General features: G+C 36.0%; 1 protein-coding gene across 2 annotated transcripts in view; it reads left to right on the forward strand.

The window, feature by feature from the left end:
* The window catches only part of Coq6 (ubiquinone biosynthesis protein COQ6, mitochondrial), a 167,577-nt gene that overhangs the window by 83,980 nt on the left and 70,312 nt on the right, over positions 1 to 13,285 (forward strand). The gene's annotated exons all lie outside the window — the stretch shown is intronic.

A 13,285-nucleotide genomic window follows, 5' to 3' on the forward strand; every position in this document is an offset into this window, starting at 1 on the left:
TTTAAAATATAATTAAAGTTGAGCAGATTTTACAAGTAAATTGTGACTGAACTATACATACAAACATTATTGAAGAAAAAAATTAAACAAACTGAAAACAAAAAACCAAACCTTGGAATCTCACTGGCAAACTCTGAAGACCACATTGATTGATTCATCTAGGGAGGTATGTAGTGAAGTTGTCTGCAAGGATAGAAAAATAAGAACACCATGGTGGACACAAGAGGTTAAAGAAGCAGTCTGGGGAAAGTAATAAAAACGCATACCAAAAGTTCCTAGCAAATAAGTCGGCAGATGTCTTAAAAGAATAAGAGCGCTAAGCTTTGTGTAAAAGTAGCTAAACAAAAGTCATAGGAAGACTTTCGTAAGAATACATACATCTTCAAGGCCCACCTTTCCTAATTGGGTTGTGGGGGGGGCAGCAGCTGCAAGAGGAGCTTCCAATGGTCATGATCCTCCGCCACCAAGCTCAGGTGTTCTGGTGGGATTCTCAAACATGTGCATCCAAGGTTTTGGATATTATCTATCCAGCGAGTCCTTGGCTTTCCATGTGGCCTCCCACCCTCTGGCTTGGCAAAGAGGGCCTACTGAGGGAGCCTCTCTTGTGGCATTCGGACCAGGTGCCCGTACCAACATAACTGTGATCTCTCAACACGGAGAAGCAGCAGTTGAGTATTGAGATTTTCCCGAAATGCAGAGCTTCTGACTCTGTCGAGTCTTTTGTCATCCCCGCAACCCCTCGAAGGAACCTCATTTCAGCTACTTGGATTCATGTTTGCATTTTTTCGGTCATTCATTCTCGCCTATGGTCAACTCTCATGACCATAGGTGAGGATGGGGACAGACTGTACTGAAGACAGCCAGCTTTGCCTTCTGGCTTAACTCCCTCTTCAATAATACCGAATGGCCAAGCTCTCACAATATTGTGGACGTATCTAGCTCTACATCTACGTCCCACTTTCCATCACTCGTGAATATGGACCCAAGGTATTTAAACTTCTCCATCTGCTTCAGTGGGACTCCCCTCACATGTAGAGTGCACTGAGATGGTTGTTTTGAGACTACAAATGTTTCAGTTTTGGCCACACTGATCTTCATTCCAGCTTCTGCACAAACAGCTACAAACCTATCCAGGGTCCGCTGGAGGTCATCTGTGGAAGAGCTAAGCAAAACTAGGTCATCTCCAAAAAGCAGATGTCCAATGCTACATCTTCCAATTCTGACACTCTCACTGCCTCGGCTGCACCTATCAATCCAGTCCATAAATATTATGAAAAGGAGGGGTGACAGAAGCAAGGAAGGAAGAGGAGGGACTGGTCTATAGATAATATAACAGATGTATATTACATGAAGTAAGGCATGGTCCAGCATCAGGTACCTCGGGTTTGCCATGCCCGTACTCACTAAAGTGTGAGCCCCTGAGGTAAGAATATAGAAAATAAATATCTGGAAGGTAGAAAAATGTTCTGGAAGCTTGTGAAAAACTTAGAAATGGAGGAAAGAGTACTATAAAAGGAATCAAAGATGATAAAGGTGACATGAAAACTGAAGATAAGGATATCCTAGATGTCTGGAGTTACTTTGAAAAACTGTTGAGTCTACCTGAAGTTCAAGTTTTTCTCTGCTTGTAAAGTACTTCACCAAATGCTTTTGTGACTGAATCAGTTGGCATTTTCTTCAGAATTTGCCATTGAGTCTCCAAGGTTTGGTTTTTGTTTTCAAATGCTTTTCTTTTTTTTCCTTTTTTTCTTTTAATAATATTTGTATACTTGAGTCTAGACTTCACTTCTGAGAGCTGCTGAACTTTGATTTTTTTTCAGCATTTTTGTACATATTTTGCTCAAAACTAAATGGCAGTCTGATCATATTTCAAATCTCTTGTGCACTCTTATATCCTGAACCAGCATAAAAATATTGTGGTCACTAAGACTTGTTTTGTTATGTTTTTCTCCATGCAAATTTTTCTACACTCTCATGTAAGAGGTTGGTGAGAATACTAGGATGGGCAGACATAATAGTGCTATGAATGTCAATGAACACAGTTATGAATCTGCTGAAGAGATGGACTACACTTTGGATTCAGGCATTTTGAATGTGTGTGAGGAGGGAAAAGCAAAAGTTCCCCAATTGGGCCAAGCAGACTGCTGATTTAAGTATAAGAAAAGCAAGGAGGTAACTTATTATGTCTATACACAAATACCAGGAGCATTAGAAACAGAGTGGTTAAATTTTTTTCATTGGTGAATATATTGTGGGCTGAAATTATTGGCATTAGTGAAACCTAGGTCTCAGTCAGATGTAGTAAATGGAATCAAGTGTAAAGGAGATCTCATTTTTAGGAATGAGAGGGGAGATGGGAGAGAGAGAGAGAGTTCATTCACCAGTTGCAGCTGCTGAGCTACCAGTCTTGGGACCGGTAGCTCAGCAGCAATTTCCTCCATTCCGCTCTGTCATTGGCTTTCTTCTTAACCTCCTGGTAACCCCTCAAACCCGTGCTGTCTTTGACTTGGTCAAGAAAGCTTTTCCTTGGTCTGCCTCTTCTTCTTTTCCCCTCTATTTTGCCTTCAGTTATTCTTTTCACAAGTCCATCATGTCGAAGTATATGTCCAAACCACCTATCCCTTCTAATTTTGATCGATTTAATTAGAGTTCTTGTTTCGTTTATCTCTCTCAGGGCTTGTTGGTTTGATTTTTTTCTGTCCATTTTATTTTGTTCATGCGGCGCCAGCACCACATTTCAAAAGCCTCCAATCTTCTTACATCTTCTCTGCCTAGAATCCAGGTTTCACATCCATATGGTGCAATGCTCCATATCAATGTCTTTACTAATTTTTTTTTCAATTGTAGGTTGAGTTTTCCTGTTAAAATGCTTTTCATCTTAGAAAATTGGGCTTTTGCGTTGTTTATTCTTGATCTTATGTCTTCTCTTGTTCTGCCATCTTCTGTTATTAGGCTTCCTAAATATTTAAAGCTTTTCGCTTGTTTTATTTGTTTCCTGCTGATGTCTATATGCTCTATATCGATAGGGATTTTGCCTGTAACAATGATTTTAGTCTTATCTGTGTTGATTTTCATTTTATATTTTTCAAGGTTATTATTTAGTAATTCTAGCATTGTTTTTAACGTTCTTCTGTTTTCTGCTACAAGGGCTATGTCATCAGCAAATCTTATACACATGACTTGCTCACCATTTATCTTTATGCCACTATTTATTTTATCTTTAGTTTCCTGAATGGCCTTTTCAGTATATAAATTAAATAAAAGTGGTGAAAGTATGCATCCTTGTCTTACTCCACTCCTTATCATTGATTTTAATCCATCCATTTTGATTTTTGTAAATTTGATAAATTATTGTCCTATCCCTCAAATCTATGCCGATATTAGTTAGACAATTTAGGAGTATTTGCTAGTTTACTTTATCCAACGCTTTCTCTAAATCAAGGAAGCAAATGTAAGTATTTTGACTAAGGTCTAATCTTCTCTCTATTATTGTTCTTAAACAGAGTATTGCCTCTCTTATTCCTTTATTCTTTCTGAATCCAAATTGGTCTTCATCCAATAGACAATCTATTTTTGAATAAATTCTATTTTGAATAATTTTTAGCAGACTTTTGCTAACGTGGGATTAAAGCTATTGTTCTAAATTGGCTGCATTTGTTTGCATTATTCTTTTTTGGTATTGGTATTATGGTTGATTTCATAAACTCCTTTGGTATTTCTCCTCTATCATAGATTTGAGCTATTAATTGATAGAGTAAGGTTTTGTCTCATCACCTAGATTTTTGTAGCAGTTCTGTAGGAATATTGTCTACACCTGGACTTTTTCCCTTACTCATTTCGGACAGTGCTTTATCAAATTCTTCTCGCATTATTGGGGGTCCTAAATTATCTTCATTTTGATTTTCTATGCTGATATCAGCATCAAGCTCGTCGCCATTATAGAGATTTTCAAGATAATTCTTCCATTCCATTAATATATCATCAAATTCTATTAGCAATTTTCCATTTTCATCTTTGATGGCATTGTTTTTGCTGTTCTTATTAAATTTGAAAGTTAGTTTGTTAATTTCTTTATAGGCTTTCTCTATGTTTTCTTTTTTAAATAATTCATCTATGTTATTACACTGTTCTCCCAGGTATTCTTTTTTGGCTTGTCTACATTTTCTTGTAATTTAATTTTTAAGATATTTGTATTTGGCCACATCTTCTTTAACAGCATTTTTATATTTTCTTTTTTCATCCATAAGGCCAAGGATTTCATCTGTTATCCAATGTTTTCTTTTTTCTTTTTCTGCATTTTTCAATAATTGATTTGATGAATTTGTAATTAACTCTTTAATCATATTCCATTGGTTTTCAATATTATTCTGACTATTTATGTTTTCTGGAATGTTATGATCAGTTGACTCTTGGTATCCTCTCTTTACTTCTTTACTTTTTAATTTTTCAAGGTTCCATCTTATTGGTTTGTATCTTTGGATTTGTTTCCTATGTTTCAGTTCTGTTTTCATTAAGACAAGGTTATGGTCATTATTAATGTCGGCACCTGGATAGCTTTTGCAATTTTTTATTTGGTTTCTGTATCTTTTCTTGACCAATATATAATCTATTTGATATCTATTTGAATCCCCAGGCACTTTCCATGTATATCTTCTTCTTTTTGGATCTTGAAATAGTGTATTTGCTATAACTAACTGTTTTTGTGTACAAAATTCTATTAATTGCTTTCCTCTTTCATTCCTACGTCCAAGACCAAATCTTCCTAAAACATTATCATTGCTCTCTTCTCCCACTATAGCATTCCAATCTCCCATTATTATTGTATTGTCTCTGTCTTTAAAGCTGCTCCAGATTTCTTCTATTTGTTCATAAATTTTTTCTATTTCTTCATCGCTATGTTGGCATGTAGACCATTATAATATTGAGGTTTACTGGTTCATTTTGAATGCTTATTGCCATGATTCTGTCACTATAGTTAATTATTGTAGTGATTAACTTTCCAACTTTTTCATGAAGCATTATTGCAACACCTGACTCACCCTTCTTTTGTCCTGAATATATTATCTGAAATTCTCCACTCCAGAAATCACCCTGTCCCTCCCATCTCGTCTCACTAATGCCCAGAATGTCTATTTCAAATTTTTCCATTTCTTTTTTCACATTTTCTATTTTACCTGGTTCTAGCAATGTTCTTGCATTCCATGTTCCAATATTCAGCTTATTTCTTGTCTTCATTTTTGAATAAGTACCAGGATTTCGTTGGCTGTCGACCTGAGAAGCCTGGTTACTTCTCCTGCTGGGCATGACTCCTTCAGTGAAGGCTCCATTGCCAATCTTGATTTCATTTTTGACTTCCATTGCTGCTTTTACTTGGGAATGTAATGTGGTGGTTTCCCCTTGCCTTCCACATCGCAGTATTGTAACATGTATACTACAGGAGGTTAATACAAGTAGTGCTGCTGCCCACTACTATAATTATTAGTGGTTAGTTGAAAGAGGAGGAAACACCACTAGCCCTTGAGTACTCTAATAGCTTCAGGGAGAATGGAGGACCTCCTCCTGGGGTTAGTAAGCAAGAAAAGAGACAGACAGAAAGTTTTGAGTAAAGAATCCTCATTAGGAAGAATGTTAGTATGAGGGTAGAGGCAGGAAGTAGAAGAGTTAGAGAAAAGTATGACGAAAAGCTTTGAAATAGATCATACTTAGCTCTGGGACCCTGGGTTAGCCATGCCCGTGCCTGCAAGTCGCAAGCCCCATGGGGATAGAGAGGGAGTACTAACTAATAATATCATAGATGGCTTTAGACCATTTAGGATAGAAATACTTGAAAGCAATAGTGATAATAATGTCTCATGTAACACTTTATTTGAGGCTGTCTGGTATGTGAAGTGAATGCTAACAGGATGAAATACATGGTGGGGTGTTTATACAGACTTGATGATTCATTTTCTGGTGATGAAGAAATGCATTACCATATTTACCCTGATGAATACTAAATGAGTAGTTATTATGGGTGACTTAAATTATCCAAATATTGATTGGCTAGAAGAGAAAACTCATAAGAACAAAGGAGAATTTATTCAAATATTGTGAGACAACTTTCTCAAGAAGCATCTAAGAGAAGAAAATCGAGGATAAAAAGTGTGAATTTGATCATAGTGTCTGAATGTTTCTCATTTAAGGAGGTGACCATTTTGCCACCAGCTGGTGATGATGATCTTACTGACTTGAGAAGCAGCCAACTATATGGATATTCCAGTCAGGATAGGTTATATCTTGAACTACAAATCTAGAAATCATGATATACTGATAAACTCAGGAGAATACTATCTTTGGTTCCACAGTATCAGTTGCTACATGGGAAGGGTAGTAGCAGTGCATGGAAAATTTTAAAAATATGCTTAAATGATGAGCTATTTAAATGTGTACCTGCTGTTAAATGAATGTGCAATCTCATTAAACAAGAGATCCATAAGATGATGATGTTAAAGGAATATCATGAGAATAAGAGTAGAGGGAGTTATGATGTATATAACCCAAACCAACCCAAAAGAATTTTATCATTATGTGGCAAGTAAAAGAAAGAATGACGTAGAATAACTTTACTGAATGCAGATTGGTACCCTTATATCAGAAGCAGAAGTGATAGCTCAGATAATGAGTGCTCACTTTGCCAAGATCTATCAACCTGGTATATGTAACATAGTGCACAGTGCTTCCACTACATTGGATGAAGAGATAGAGGTGCATGAGAAGCAAGTTCTAGAGCTGTTGCATAACTTGGATAAGAATTTGCCAGTAAAGATATGTGAGATATTAACACATATGCTAAAGGAATGTTCAGCCAACTGGCTAGGCCCTTGGCATGTTTCTATAATTTGAGTCTTAACTCACAAGAGGTCCCACAGAAATGGAATAGATATATAGTAATCCTATTGCTCAAGGATGGTGTAAAGACTGACGTATCTAACTATCAACCTATCCAATACCTTTGGAGTGATTTATAATGATTATAGAGAAGTTGGTAAGAACTTGCATACACAAATGGGTGGACAGACAAGCTATACTTTGTGTGGAATAGCATGGGTTTACTAAAGTGGGAGATCATGTCTCAGCAATTTGCTCATGTTTTATAATAATGTTATGGCTGAGTTGGATAAAGGGAATATACACCATGTATTTGTTTGACTTTGCTAAGGCATTTGATAGGATACCCTATGTAAGGCTATTGCATAAACTAGAGCATAGGGGATTGGAATATAAACTATTGGCTTGGATACGTGGGTGACTGATAGCAGACAGTGGTATATGACAGAAGGAATTTGAGGTCAAAGAGAATTAGATTTGATTATAGTGTCAGAGGGTGTTTCATTTAAAGATATAACTATTTTGCCTCTAGTTGGTGACAGAGGTCATGCAGTACTCACTTGGGAAGTGGCTAAGTTCATAAATGTTCCATTCAGAAAAGGTTTACATGCTAAATACAAAGTAGGAAATTATGACCAACTGAGGAGTAGATTGGGTTTAGCAACAATGGTATCAATTTCTGGTTGGGAATAATATCGACAGTGCATGGGGAAGCATTTAAAAAATATAGTAGATTCTGGTTAATTGGGGCATCGGTTAATCAGGGCAATCATTTATTTAGGACAGATACTGAAGAACGGTAATAAATTGAGAATATAACCACGCTTGAGGCTTTATCAGCATCTACAGCCACTTTGATGCTTTATCGAGACAGTGGCAGTAGATGGTGCATGTATAATGAGCTACGTAGAAAGGACATGCAAATTTTGACAGTGTAACAATTCTACTTACAGTGAGTGCTAGGTAGCGTACTTTTGATTAAAACAGGTGTGTGTGTGTGTGTGTGTGTGTGTGTGTGTGTGTGTGTGTTAATTTTTTAGTAAAAAGTGTAACAAACAGTGTAGTGATTTATTTATGTTTTCTTTTTATAAGACCCTTGTCAAGATACCAAGGAAAAATCTAACATTAGCAGATAAAACACCTTACTTGACAAAATAAAAAGATAACCGGCTAACACCAGTCATTGTCATCTGGCAGAGATAACCGGTGTTCCAAAATCTACAATCACATATTTGTTAGGCCAGCAGGACAAATTGCAAGAAGAATGGGCATCATATGATGGACAACAGGGAAAATCCCAAAAACAGAAGTGAGAAGGCAAGGTTCTATAAGTTGAGGAGGCTCTCGATGAATGATAAATGTTAAAAACCAAATCATAAGTGTTAGCTAGAAAGCTGAGCCATGTAAGCTTTCAAGCTACAGATGGTTGGTCAGTACCGTCGACAGGGTGTAGCATAGAGGCAGCCTGTCTCACGGCACAGCTTAATAAGGGCGCTCATTCGGCCATATTGCAGTAGGCGCCGTCGCTACGATAACAATTCCTGTTAGCGTATCAAGTGCGGAAAGAAATTTTTCCAAGCTTAAATTGATTAAAAATTATTTGTGAACAGCAATGACCCAAGAAAGATTGATTGGTCTAGCAACTATATCAATAGAGGTGGACATAGCTTATAATTTAAATTTACAAGAGCTTATAAGCAGTTTTATTGTGTGATATCCCATAGAGCAAACATTTAATTAATATTATTATGTAATTAATGTTTCTCTTGCAATAAAAACAAAATAGCAATTGGAGAGTTTCTTATATTTTTGTCTTATAATCCATCAGAGGTGATGTTTAATTGTTTGCCTTAGGGTGCGATCTGATCTGGCAACGGCCCTGTGGTTGGTCATCGCACTGGAAAACCAAACATGAAATAAAATTTAAGAAGGTACACAGTGATAAGGACAGTTCTGATACTGCAAGTGTTGAACAATGGAAATACTAAACCACCTGCATTTGCTGCAGAAGTTTAGTCTTGATAAATCTGTGATGCTGACGAAACAGGTCTGTTTTATTGTGCTATTCCCTGAGCTATAAACTTGCAGCACTGTCAGGTTCAAAAAAAAAAAAAGCAGTGGATCGTGTTACCGTGTTGTGCTGCTGTAACATGTTAGGAAGTGACAAATGGAAGCTGTTGTTATTGGAAAAAGCACCTAATCTCGATGCTTTAAAGGGCTTAGAATGAACAATCTGTCAATTCTGTATTATACTAACAAGAATTCATGGATGACTTCTGTTATTTTTCAGTAATGGCTAATGAGTTGGGATGCAGAATTGTAATGAAATTGAAGAAAAAATTCTTCTGCTTCTGGCCAATTGTGTGGCACATCCTCGGTTTGATTTTTTGAAAAACGTTCAACTTGAATTTCTTCCTGCTAACACCATGTCTCTGGTACAGCTACTGGACATGGGAATCATAAAAAATTTGAAGACATTGTATCGTGAAAGGTTGGTACACTACATCCTTGAAACAACTGAAGAAAATATACTGACATTATCTTCAGTGGCCAAAGAAATCAGTGCATGGGTTACCATTTTATAAGCAGTACAATTTGTTGCAGATAGTTGGTGAGAAATGAGCAGCAAAACAATTCAGAACTGCTTTGCTCATTGTGTCTTAAAGAATTCAGACCAGGAAATGCCAGATGTGGCTGATAATGAAAATGAAATTATTTTGGAACTGCAACACATCAGAAACTATGAAGAATTTTTATGTTACAATGAAAATCATAAGGATGCAATTGTTGAACCAATTGCAACAAAACCTAAAGATACCGGAAGACAAGGAAAGTAATGAGGATGACGCACCTGAACATGAGCGAGTGACTAACCAGGAAGCCAGAAAATTTATTGCTGAATTACAATGCCACTTTATGCAAGAAGGCGATGGAGGCAGTCCTTTATCTGAATTACCTGTGCTGATTTTGTTCAGTTGCAATCTAGAAAAGGAACATGTCAGTGTACACTGGATAAATTTCTCCAAAATAATTGTTAGGGAAAATATGCATCTTTGATAGATCCTATCCTATTCTAATTTATGCTCATGCATAGACCTACATATTTTACCATGTAGGTATTTGAAACCCAAATCCTACGGAATAGGTTGGTTACCCCTTATTCATGGAGGTGTCCTATGTCTGTAGAAGCATGTGTTCACGGGGCCAGTTTGCCTGTTTTGGGGAGATGAAAACCCTAAGTTTCTGTGTGAGAACCCCCCCCCCCACCACCACCACCTTCATATGAGACTGGCTAACTCACCTTTAGTTGAAGGAGACCAGACAACGGTTCCTCACATCACTGACTGGAATCGAACCCAGGTCTTTCTGACCAAAGGGCTTCATCTATACTGACTGAGCCACAGAGGCTCCTTTGATAGATACCTATATATAATTAACTTCTTTAGGGATATTGACACATAAGCGTATGTTTAGTTTTTTAAATAAAAACATGGTTAAGAAAGATTTGCTGAAGTTTGTCTAATTTTAAACATTTTTAACTTTTTGTGATATTTTAGCTTTTTCCATAAAATTTCGCATAATTGGGGCAGCTGCTTAATTGGGACAAAGTGTTCTAGTCCCGATATGTCCCATTTAACCAGAATCCACAGTACTTAAATGATGAAATATCAGAATGTGTCCTGAGAGTTCGAAAAATAAATAAGGTAGGAGTCAAATAGATGTGTAATCATATCAAGAGATTCATAAGAAAAGGATGATGTGGAAGGAATACTGCTTGCATAAGGATGATGTCTGTAATGAAAACTATGAGCAGCAGGCCAGAAGAATCGCAACTGTTGTATGGAAAGCTAAGTATGTTCAACTGAGGTTTCCCTTCCAGCTAACTCACTTTTATATGCCAAACTTTTCTGTCCAATGGTTATAATGCCAAAGAAATCTACAAATTATCTGTCTCTTCCACCTCCTCACATAAAGACCACAGTAATGCCATTACTGTTCCCTATATCTGGGGTACTTCAGAAAAAAATAGCCAGAACGTTGGCTTCCCTTCTCTGCTCTCCTAAGGATCTGCATCCTCCTGTCTCTATTCCAGGCATTTACAAGGTTTCTTGTTCTTGCAAATTATCATATTATGGTCAGACTGGGCGATCTGCTAACATCCGTCTAGAAGAACACAAAAAATGCATCTTCTACCACAACTATGGTCAGTTGGTCTAGCAGACCATGCTTTGGATACCTTTCACAGAATCAGATGGGGGAAAAAAAAAAAAAAACACTATGCTCCATCGCAGCAAAGACTAAGATAATTCATAGACATAATGAACTTAACAGGCATGTAAATTACATAAAGAGAATAAAATATGTAATCCAAAACATGTATTTTGTGATGAGTATCTTGTCATATCATCAGTGCAAACACACAAAGAGAATGGACTGCTACATGAAGCTAAAATGGAATGACAGTAGATATTACAGCATGCTTTCTTCCTACTGTTCTTCAGCCTGTCACATGATACTATTTAACAACTCATGGAAAACTGTACACATAGACATTAGCACAGCCATAAATCAACTATAAATATAGGCAATGGAGTGCAAGCAAGGTGCATTACAAGATGTAAAATCTTCTGTAAAGTGAAAGCTTAAAATTTACTCAAATAAAATAAAAATTAAGTTATAACAGTTTTCATAAAAAAATTGCCTATACAGTTAATAGGCAATTCATATGAAGTGAACATAAAGATGTATGTAAAAATCAATGAATAGCTAAATCAACCTATGAATTATAAGTACAACTGAACTTGGTTATAACAAGCACCATAGGACCGACAAAATCCTCATTATAACCATTGCTATATCAGTGATGAGTTAAGTCTACCTCCTATTTTTTTTTTAATTCTCAATAACTTTATAAAAAAAAAATATTAAAAAAACAAAAGTATTAGAGAGGAAGAATAACATAATTGCATACCTAGATATTATTTGTATGAATATACTTGTATAAACTATATGATATGCTTAACATTCAACATAATTTTAAAACCTTACACTTAATACTAAACATTATTTATTTATCTGTAATTTAAAAACTACTAATTAACAATAAACATGATTTCAATTAGTCTTTTTAAAATAACAAACTGACATAACAATGTTATGTCGATTCTTAAATCAATCTAGCCAACCATTGTTACATAAATTGTCATGTTCAAATTGTTTAGCAAATTTTTCTGCTTGAATCTTCAGGATCATACAGTCTATTGAGGGATCTATTGAAATAATGCTTCATTGATGTTTTGTAAATGCACACTTTCTAAATATTTTTGTTTCAGTAATGTTTTCCAGTGCTAATATGTGAACACCTTTCTTCTTCCATAGTGTCGATACCGTTGAAGAGGACAAAGAAAACTTTTTACACACTTCAACAATTTTTGCACTGCATTCTGACTTGCAAATAATTTCGAATTTTTCACAAACTGGGAGACCGTGATCTCATTATTTCATTTCTCATTATAACAAAGTCCAACTTTATATATAAAGTATCATCATCAATGCTTTCTGTGCCTGCTGGCACATAAGGCTGCAACATATATATATATATATACACATAATGAATTGCAATTACATATTCCAAATAAACATTAGATTATTGGCTAGAGTTCAAAGTTACCATTTCCCAGAATTTTGAAAGTTTTAGACCATCATGGTGATTTAAATTAGGGTTGATTGTGAAGAGAGTAATAGCATTCTTTGAAGAGTCTGTCAAATTTTAAAGGACTTGTGGTAAGAATTTTTGTCTTGTCCTGCCTGATCTTTGGCTAGTGGAAATGTTCTAGAAAGCTCCAAATGTCTCGACTTGGAGCAAACAGATCTAATTCATATGTTCTGATTGTCGGATGTCTACAGTATAAACCATCTGGCAAAAATATGGTACATTTCCTTATGATAAGGAAATGTACATAGAATCTGGTACATTTCCTTATGAGCTAAGAGAAGTCTTCTGGAAGAAATCTTGTTTACTTAAAAGTAGTCTACAAATCAATTTTTAGGGAGAAAAAATTTCCTGATGAAATAAGGCCTCTGTGGAGCACAGGAAGTGTGCACTATTAAAATCTTTAGTTAACTAAAGGTTTTAGTAGTGCCAAAATTTTGACATGATGGTGTGACTGTTCATGGATATAATGAATGTGTTTTTCTGGCCACATTTTGACCTTTGCCCACAGATTTGGTCACCTGGATTTTTTGCAGAGCAGGAGGTGATAGAGAGGATTCATAGACAAGTGACCAAACTGGTGATGAGTAAATAGAATGCTCCCTATGAGGATAGACTGAAGGTGTGTGGGTTACAAAGTTTAGTTGAAACTTTTAAGATATTAAAGGGGTTTTATGAAATGGATGGAAAGCAAATTTTTCAATA

Source organism: Typopeltis vanoorti, chromosome 10 (genome assembly GCF_054136105.1).
Source record: "Typopeltis vanoorti isolate ZY-2024b chromosome 10, IOZ_Tvanoo_1.0, whole genome shotgun sequence".
In the NCBI taxonomy this organism is placed as follows: Eukaryota; Metazoa; Arthropoda; class Arachnida; order Uropygi; family Thelyphonidae; genus Typopeltis; species Typopeltis vanoorti.